The 8,905-nt window shown below is 36.4% G+C and overlaps 1 long non-coding RNA gene across 1 annotated transcript; it reads right to left on the bottom strand.

Annotated features, from left to right (window-relative positions):
• Positions 1–2,586: 2,586 nt before the first annotated feature.
• On the bottom strand, positions 2,587–7,350 carry LOC310910539. The gene is made up of 3 exons (XR_014590365.1): positions 6,853–7,350; positions 4,244–4,314; positions 2,587–3,062 (listed from the first exon to the last, which is right to left on the bottom strand). It is a non-coding gene; the product is annotated as an uncharacterized lncRNA (long non-coding RNA).
• Between the last annotated feature and the right edge of the window lie 1,555 nt (positions 7,351–8,905).

The raw sequence follows: 8,905 nt of genomic DNA, 5'->3' as shown, positions 1-8,905 counted from the left end.
ATATATGTTTAAAGAGATATAAAATTTAAGTGGTGAGGTTTTTCCTCAAAGAAAAAAAATCTTCAAATTGATACTGAATGGAAAAGAGAGGTTGCTCAAAGTACTTGGGGTGATTCAAGTTCCCACATTTCTCAGGGGTAAAAAAGAGTTCACAGTCATTCCTCAAAATCCAGAGAATCATATAATCAGTCTTAGGTCTCTGTCCAGCCTGGGATTCATATTTTCTTGGCTCCTTGTTTTCAGGACGCTCACTTCTCTTCTGCAAGAGAGAAAATTAGATCCACCTTCATCCCTGTAATGCTTACTGGCCTGAATCCCCACATTGTCCCTTTGATCTCACACTTGAAGCCTCTTTGAGGCAGTTCCCAGCCTCTCCATGTATTTCTGTGGGCAGTATTCTTTCCTAGCATCTGTTTTTGGCAATCGCCTCGAGTAAAGCTGAGAACGTAATTGGGTACTCCATGGACCCTGTTAAGTAGAAGATCTACATACCCCCTTACCATGATGGAAGAGTAATTCTGAAATTGAAATAGTCACCGTCTCTGGGGTTTTAGAAAATGTCGGCTTTGCCAAAATTTTCTATTTGGCCACAACTTTCACAAGACATTAAGTAGCAATGGGTCCATTAAAAGCATGTTTATGTCTTCTATATAAAGAAGTGAAGACCTTCAGAAGACCTCTGAAGTTAAAGTAGGAAGACTTAACCCATCAAAATTCTTTCCAGTTAGTTAGGAAGTTTTATTCTTATACAGACTTCAGCATTACCAATACTAGAGAGCTCTAGAAGATACAGGAATTAAGGAATACCATCAAGGAACTAAAGCCATATTTCTCAGCTCTTGATAATTTGTAATAAATCTTAACAATATTAAAGCTCAGGGGAAATGATATTTTGTTTTGTTCACTATCTTTTTTTTTTAAGTTACCATGGAAAGTTATGGGAGACCCATCCTGAGTTTTGGAGACCCAGTCTATCATAAATCCTTAAACTTACATGTCAGTCTTTTTAACAGATTGTTGCTTTCATTCTTCTTGTGTTTCAGCATTTCCTGATCCCATCAGAGACCACAGGTGGAGTGTTGAAATAAAGCAAGAAAGAGTTTTGCCCTGATGAGATGTCCAGACAGACATGACTAAAGATATGAGCAGCTACCCATATCCTAGGTGTGAGGTTCCATTTCTATATTGCCCAGCACAGGGGAAGTTCATCCAATATGTTTAATTAATTTTAGTACTTATATTTCATGCTAAATATTACACACACACACATACTCCCAATATATTGTGACCTGAGGATTTTTTTAAAGAGAAAAGAATCATTAGAATACTCTCAGTAATATTCTAGGGAAAAAAGGAAAATAAAAACAACTGAGAAACCAATTCTATGTTGTTTCACTACATTGTTTCATCAACATTCTTTTTTCTTTAACCTTTTAACCTTTCTTTAACCATTGGGCACTATCTTTATTTTAAATTAACTTAATTTAAGTATCAGCTAAGAGTAATTGCAGGCATATTGTATCTTCTGTAGTAATTGACCATAAGAGAATGGAACAACAGGGTGAAGGAATGGGTCACTCAGCCTTCTTTGACCAAAAAAACTGCTCAAATATTAAAACTAGCCTTTCTTTATATTGAGGGTGGCAGAGCACTGGAACAGGCTGCTGAGAGAGAGCATGATTATGGAGTATCTGAAATGCAAGTGTACATTTTTTTCTGTCTCACAGGTTTTTCTCCCTTAGTTGCAGTGCAAGTATGTCTTTTAAACCATCTGGAAGACTGAGAAACAGCTGACAAAGTGAGTTTTCTTTCCTGCATAAAATATTTAAGAAAAAAATGGATTTGTTTCCATTTACTTTCTTCATGCAAAGTAAAGATAGATAACCATCCTTCAGAAAAATTCCAGCTGTGTTAGTTGGAAGGTCATCTTTTGAAAACTATGTGTAGCATGTATCTTGTATGTTTCTATACACAATTATTACTTTCCTTGGTTTTGTTAGCATGTCCTAACTATCAACCACAACTCCTGTTTTGCTTGGCAAGCCTCCCAACAGTTAACAGATGTTTTCTCCTCCCTATTTCTTCCCTGAGCAAATGACTTCCAAATGATATCATCTGTCCTTGACTTTTGTACCGGAGTTCTCTTCTGAGCCCTGGTGTTTAGAGACTTGATAAAAAAAAAGACTCCTTTTCTCATTCAGTGCAAACTTTGTGTCTACAAAATTATGCCATGGACCACCAAGGCCAACAGACAGTATAGCCAACCAGGCTTACCTCTAAAGTGTTCCTAGACAAGTGTCTTAGTTATGGAAATCTGCAATTCATAATGGGTTTGCGTGGCACGCTTCTCTGCCCAATAAAATAGAATCCATTTACCTGCTGGAAAGCTTTCTATGGTAAGTGATTTGGTGCTTGCCAGACACTGTCCTACAACTGCCAATAAGAACCACTAAGATTCAAAGAATATGCATAGATCATCTGATGCTACTTCCTTTCTTAATTTCTTTAGTGGAGGCAAGATATGATATGGAAAGAAAATCAAGAATTCTCAAGCTTGGGCTGAATTGAAACATCACAGCTATGTTGTCTAACTTTTTCATGCTAAAGGTCTAAAAATAAAACAGGTATTTTTCAGAGTTAGCCTTTTAGACCAGAAAAAAAAATCAAGAGACAGTATTTTTCAATTAGCACTTAGTAAGAATCCTGGACATCTTTTAAGATTCAACTGAGCTCTCTTTATTCACCTGGAAATCTCAGTTAGTTAAAAGTACAATTTTGCAATCTCTGTGTTTGAAATATGTGTTTGATAAATTACAGTAGATATACTTTCAGGAAAGGACATAATTATTAGCAGTTAAAAAGCACATATTTCAATGGACATTTGAGCAATAAACTTCTCAGTTGGGCAGGGCATGATGCTAATAATGCCAAGGTCGTAGGTTTGATCCCCATATGGGCCATTCACTTAACAGTTGGACTCAATGATCCCTCTGGGCCCTTCCAACTCAGGACATTCTGTGATTTTTGTGACTCCAAGCAATTTGCAGTTCTGAAAATGTGATCTGCAAAATGAGCACACAGAAGGAAGGAATTCGTGAAGAAAGAAGGATTCTGTATATCTTATATCTTACTCTCCTAGTTTCCCAGCACAGAGTGTTATGGCTGTTCAAACCAGAATATTCCATTCTCTTATATAAAGTTACTCTTCCAGGCTGTCTGGTGTTAGCAGGATTTCTTATAACCCTTCTCAGTACTGCCCTCTCTCAGTGCAACAGGCATCCCCTGGCCTGGAGGTCCAAGTGTTCAAAATAAATCTTAGACAAGATGAGGACAAACCCTTCTTCAATGATTTTCCCTTGCCTGAGGTTGTCTGCAATGGTGCAGTGCTACCATTTCAGCTGGTAGGGTCTTTCTGTCTCTGAAGAGTTGCTGTTTGCTGAGTACAAAAACGATCTGTAGCAGGTACACTCTGTGACATTATAATTGACTTTATTTTTAAAACCCTTTACTGACATTGGCAAATGCTAGCCACAGTCCTGTGAGTGATTGACATACTATGAAACCAGAAAAAGGTGCAGAAAAATAAAAAAATTACTTATATAGACCACTGAGACAGACAGCATTTCAGATTTAAACTAAGAAGGAGAAATTCCTGGATGTCAACCACATAGTCAACTACCAATTCTCTTCAAATACATACAGAATCCAAAGGCAAAAGATAATAGAGACTTACTGCAGGCTCAGGAACAGCAGAAGGTTTTCTAAGACTGCAAGGCTGTTATCAGTAACCTTGGCCTGGTTGCTTCCTTTACCCACATCTAAGGTGGAAAACCAGTCTGGCAGCTTCCAAACCAGTGTTGGTTTAGCAAAAATTCACTTCATTCTGTAGTGTGGAGTGGTCCTCACAAACAGCAGCTGTCTGACAATTCTTCCTGTGGCAGTGGGAGCACCAATCCCTGCTCTCCAAGGTCTTTCCCTATGACAGACTTCCTGGACATCTGTCCCCATGCTACCTGTGGCAGAACCCTCCCCTGAGACAGGAAAATTCCTGTTCTTCTACATTGCTGAGAAGCATTGGGCCAGTTCTGCTTGGGGATCACAATTTTTAATGACCAATAAATGGTTACTTTCAAAACCATTACTATTACAAAGGGCCTATATTTTAAATCTGAAAGGCACCAATGTAAGGAAAACCATAAGGAGCCAAGGCTTAGTAGCTAATAAGGTGATTCACTGTCCTCACCTTTCACTATGGTTGAAATCTTAGACTCCACCTTTACTGCTCTTCAGGGACCTCTGACACATCTTTGAGATCTGTGTCAAAATTAATCGAAATTAAACAAAAAAATTTGTGATCATGGACAACCTACACAGAGTTAAACCATTTGAAATTAAGTACTACTCTGATTATGCAGTGTTAAAATCCTTACTGTTAGTACAGTTTAACTTCTTCTGGATTACAAAGTCTTGATTTTATTTAACATCTAAAGATAAAGCCCAGAATCAGTTAAGCCATTTTTCACTATAAGCAATGGTTCATCCATTTGATATACACTAGAAATCATCTCTCGGCAAGATTTTCCCTCATCATTAGATTTTGTTCTCATAACAGTGCTGTTGGATTTGAAACAAAAATGTCGTTCTCTAACCACAAAAATCCAACAAGGAGCACAAAGTAAAAGAATCCTTAAAAGGCTCCTGTTTTTGGTTTTGATTTTAAATATAGTATTAGTAAAGTACTTTTAAAATTTGATATGTCAGAAATCTACAAACAGAGCACCTAATATAAATGGAATGCAGCTTAAAATTATAAGTCTTCATATGCAGGCTTCATATGCAGCTACTTTAAAAGTATAATTTTGAATGTCAAAAATACAAGGGTGAGGAGAAAAGTTATATATTTAATATATAATATTCCTTATTCCTTCCTATCTCCTCTTTGTAGAATGTACCGGCATAACCCTTCAAAGTTTTGGTGTATTCTAAAGATTTTATTACCTTTATATCAATTAAATGAACTCCAAATTTTACTTAAGTTTTGAGCTAAGGTCTAAGAAAATAATGGATGTCAGTAAAATTAAAATACCATCTTTTAAAAAATACAATATATATTTTATTGTGACTGATACAGAATTAAAGTATAAAGCCCACTTCATATTCGTTTTTACATATGAGTTTAGGGCTCCCGTGGTGTTTCCTCAACTGTTTGTTATTAACATGGAATGTTACCACCTTCTCAGTCACTAAATTACATTGAATTGCCATTGTGCTTGATAATCTTTTGGCATAGGTTTCATTATGCTATATTCTAGAAGAAAATAGATTACTGAGAAAGACACAATGTTTTCTACAAATGTATGTTTGATGAATGTTTTTTTGGCAAATAAAAATCCCAGGAATTTTGATAGTTTCTTTTCATTCCATGACATTCAAAGATTGCTTTCTAATCATCTGGGGACATTTCTATAAAGTGCAGAGTCACAAAAATAAAAATAACCAAAAAAAAGGACCTCTTTTTGCTAATAAAATGCCAGCAGATAAAAGAAGGAGTCATATGAAGTAAAAAATTTCACTGATTCAAACTGTATTCCATAGTCTGATTTTGTCTTCTGCAGTGTTTTTCTGATCTACTTGGCCAACAAGTATGAAATAGTGAGACTTGTGGGACAGTCATGACTACATTTCAACACCCCCATTGCACAGAAAATTAATCTCATTCATAGAAGAAAACCATGAAAATAGCTAGGCTCAGAATTTGCTATGTATAACAGTCAAAAAACGGTCCTGAAAAGAAGTGTTGATAATTGTGACAAAAAATATTTAAATACATCATTGGTGTTGTGCCAGATACATGCTCCATTTAGTTTTTTCTCAGAGTTTTTTTTTAGTTAGAAGACTTCATTGCCCAAGTAATTGCTTTATTTCTTCCAACTTCTGCCTCTCATAGGCCATCTAAAATGCAGAGCAATGGCACCCTGCCAAGCATCTCAGCATATCATTTCCCCATCTATCCAAATCAGGTGCCTGTCCAGACTGAAATGAAGTTTTTCTCTGTTGCATATCCAGACTTAATTCTGAAAGAAATCCAAGGCTGTGAATAATGGGATGTGCAACTGCATATAACTGCAACACAGAATCAAAATGCTGCTTAGGCATGTGTCCATCACCAGCTTAATGTGTGGCAGGAAGTCCTGGGCCTCTTTTGTAGTGCCGCTGCACTGATGTCTCTCACAGAGGCTTCTTGCAGGGGTCAGACAGATCCTGTCAGACCCTGTTCTGGAGAGTATTTCTCACAATCCTCTAAAATCTTTCAGCAATACAAATTCAATTACCACTCATGGTGCCATTAATTGCCCTATTTCTTATCAAAAACAAGCATTGAGCTTCCTCTCTAATAGGTACGCTTGGCTATTTAATCAAGTTCACCATGATTGAATCAGTTCTGAATATCACCATGTTCTCACTGCGGATAGATGCTATTTCATGTCTGATTAAGGTGCCCAAATTAGAATTCACCTTTCCTGGCATGACTGATTTTTTGCAGTTTAATATCTGCTATTAGAAATTAATAAGTTTTTTCTTTTGTCTGGATCTAGAATACTTCTGCTTCCAAATTATTTATAGGTTACTTCATCTATTTATTCATTCTCTGAAAAAAACAATTTTTGCTTATTCACAAATGTACCAGCAGCTTCAATGTGTGCTCCATAGTCCTCAAATTGTGAGATATATAGTAAAAAATACTTCTGTAGTTAAGAAAATAGTACAACCAAACAACAGAACTCCCGAACTGTCTTAGATTTTTAAAATCAGAAATCTATCATGACTTTTGCAATGAGGTTTGAAACTCACTTTTCTGGCCAGTCTATTCTTGAATCTTGCATTGTTCACCTACAGGCTTTGAAATGTCACAAAAACATTGGTTTATATCTGATGCCATGTCTGCCATTTTTCATAATAATTTCTCATGTCACCATCATCACTTCCGCTGTAGGAAAAAATAGAGGAACAAAGCAAGGTTAGAAGACATTTTAGCAAACAGTCTGATGTACACTTTAACTAGACACACTGCCCTAAAAAAGGGAATAAAATTGGAGAGTTACACCTATACTGCTCAGCAGCATCAAAACCACCAAAAGACATCAATGATAGAGGCAGACTTATGCACAGTTTCTTCTATCTACTCCCATACTCAGTCCTTTTCAATGAGCACTTCCAGGACAGAAGTTCGGTGACTACAAAAACTACAGATTTGGAAATGCCCAATGACAGTTTCTACAACAGAATCATCTAGGTGAAGTTCAGGGCCAAACAACTCAGCACCTGAGTCTTAGTCCAAAATTAAATCTTTGACCCCTTCCACACAAGTATACACATGTACAGCTGTCAAGATTATTTTCTACTCTTATTACCTTTCTACATTTCACAGTTTTAGGATACACTTGGTTTCTTGGAAAGCAGCTTACTGAATATCTACATCGTAAACAAACCCAAAGAAAATGTAAGGCTTAATTTTATTTTTAGGGACAGCCAACAGAAGTCATACAATTATGCTTTCTTCAATATTGATGCGAGTGCCTAAACTCAAGGAACAAAAAGTGTAAGAAATTTTCCAGCTGGACCAAAACGCCCTGTTACTTGTTTAGAATCTCACAACACAAACACTTCAGGTCTAACAGCTGCCAGAAAGGGTGTGTTTGTGTGTGGTGCACGCATATGTGTGTGAAGCTCTCACTTTTTCTTGCTCTGTCTTTTCCTATTTTTGTAGATCTACTCTGGCTTTACTTTTTTACAGCAGTTTTTGCCAATCCAAAATATGTAGACACTAAGTTAAATCACTCATTTTGTTTATGTGGCAACAAGTTCAGACTTCTTGCCGAAAAATGTTCTTGGCTTTGGACAAAGCAGGCTTTGTGATGCTTCCATCTGTTTTGAATACACCACAAATCGTAGTATGGAAACCATTGCTCTCAACTGGTAGCCAATTTGCTGAATAAACCTATATTAAAAAAAAAAAAGTATGATTCAACTATTTTCATATATTTATATCATTTAATTTCAAAGTAATCCAATCCTTATATGGAAAAACTTTAAATACTTAAGAATTTCTTGCTGGGAAGAGGGTCAAGTGAGTAACAAAAATTAGGTTTTTTTAATTCATGAATTGGTATTATCAGTGAGAGGAAGTTTAGGTTCTTTATGTTCTTATGTAGTGTTTTTCATAATGGGGCCTGAGCATTGTTGCAAAGGCAAGCTTTCAATCTCTCAGCAGTATCAATTCTTTGTATGTTCTAGTACTGCTTGGAGAATTTGAGAGAATTTGTGAGTCAACAGTATACACAGTCTTGGAAAAAGGAGGATATTCTCTGCTTTGCCTTTTGTCTGTTGTGGCAATCTCAGCACATCTTTTTACTCTTTGTCTTTTCTCACTCCCATTTTGAATTTCACTGCTAGTTTTGGGAAGGGAAAATGGTTTCCTTAACAAAATGTATAGACAGCACCAGCAATAAGGATTCCCGAACAAAACTGTTTTCAAACACAGCTCCTTTGGACTCCAGAAGATTATAATCATAGAATCATAGGATATGTCAAATTGGAAGAGACCCATAAAGGTCATCAAATCCAATTCTCTGTTCATCACAGGGAGTTCTATCTTTCAAGAAAGCCAGAAAAATGTTATTTTTGTATACTTGTGTATGATTTTATATGAAAACTAAATACAGGATTCACTCAAAAGATCACAGGAGACGCAATCCACAGCACTGGTGCCCACATTCTGCTTCTAAAATCAAGCATAGAGTGGGAATGTGTTCTAATTTATCTACATTATACAAAACTGAGTCTTTCTGATAGGTATTTCTGTCTTGCGTTCCCTTCCAGGCATGGCTGTTTTCACAGGCACAGC

This window comes from Zosterops lateralis, assembly GCF_965231275.1.
Source record: "Zosterops lateralis genome assembly, chromosome: 6".
Lineage (NCBI taxonomy): Eukaryota > Metazoa > Chordata > Aves > Passeriformes > Zosteropidae > Zosterops > Zosterops lateralis.
Note: the sequence above shows the minus strand (reverse complement) of the source record. Positions and strands in the feature narration are given on the sequence as shown.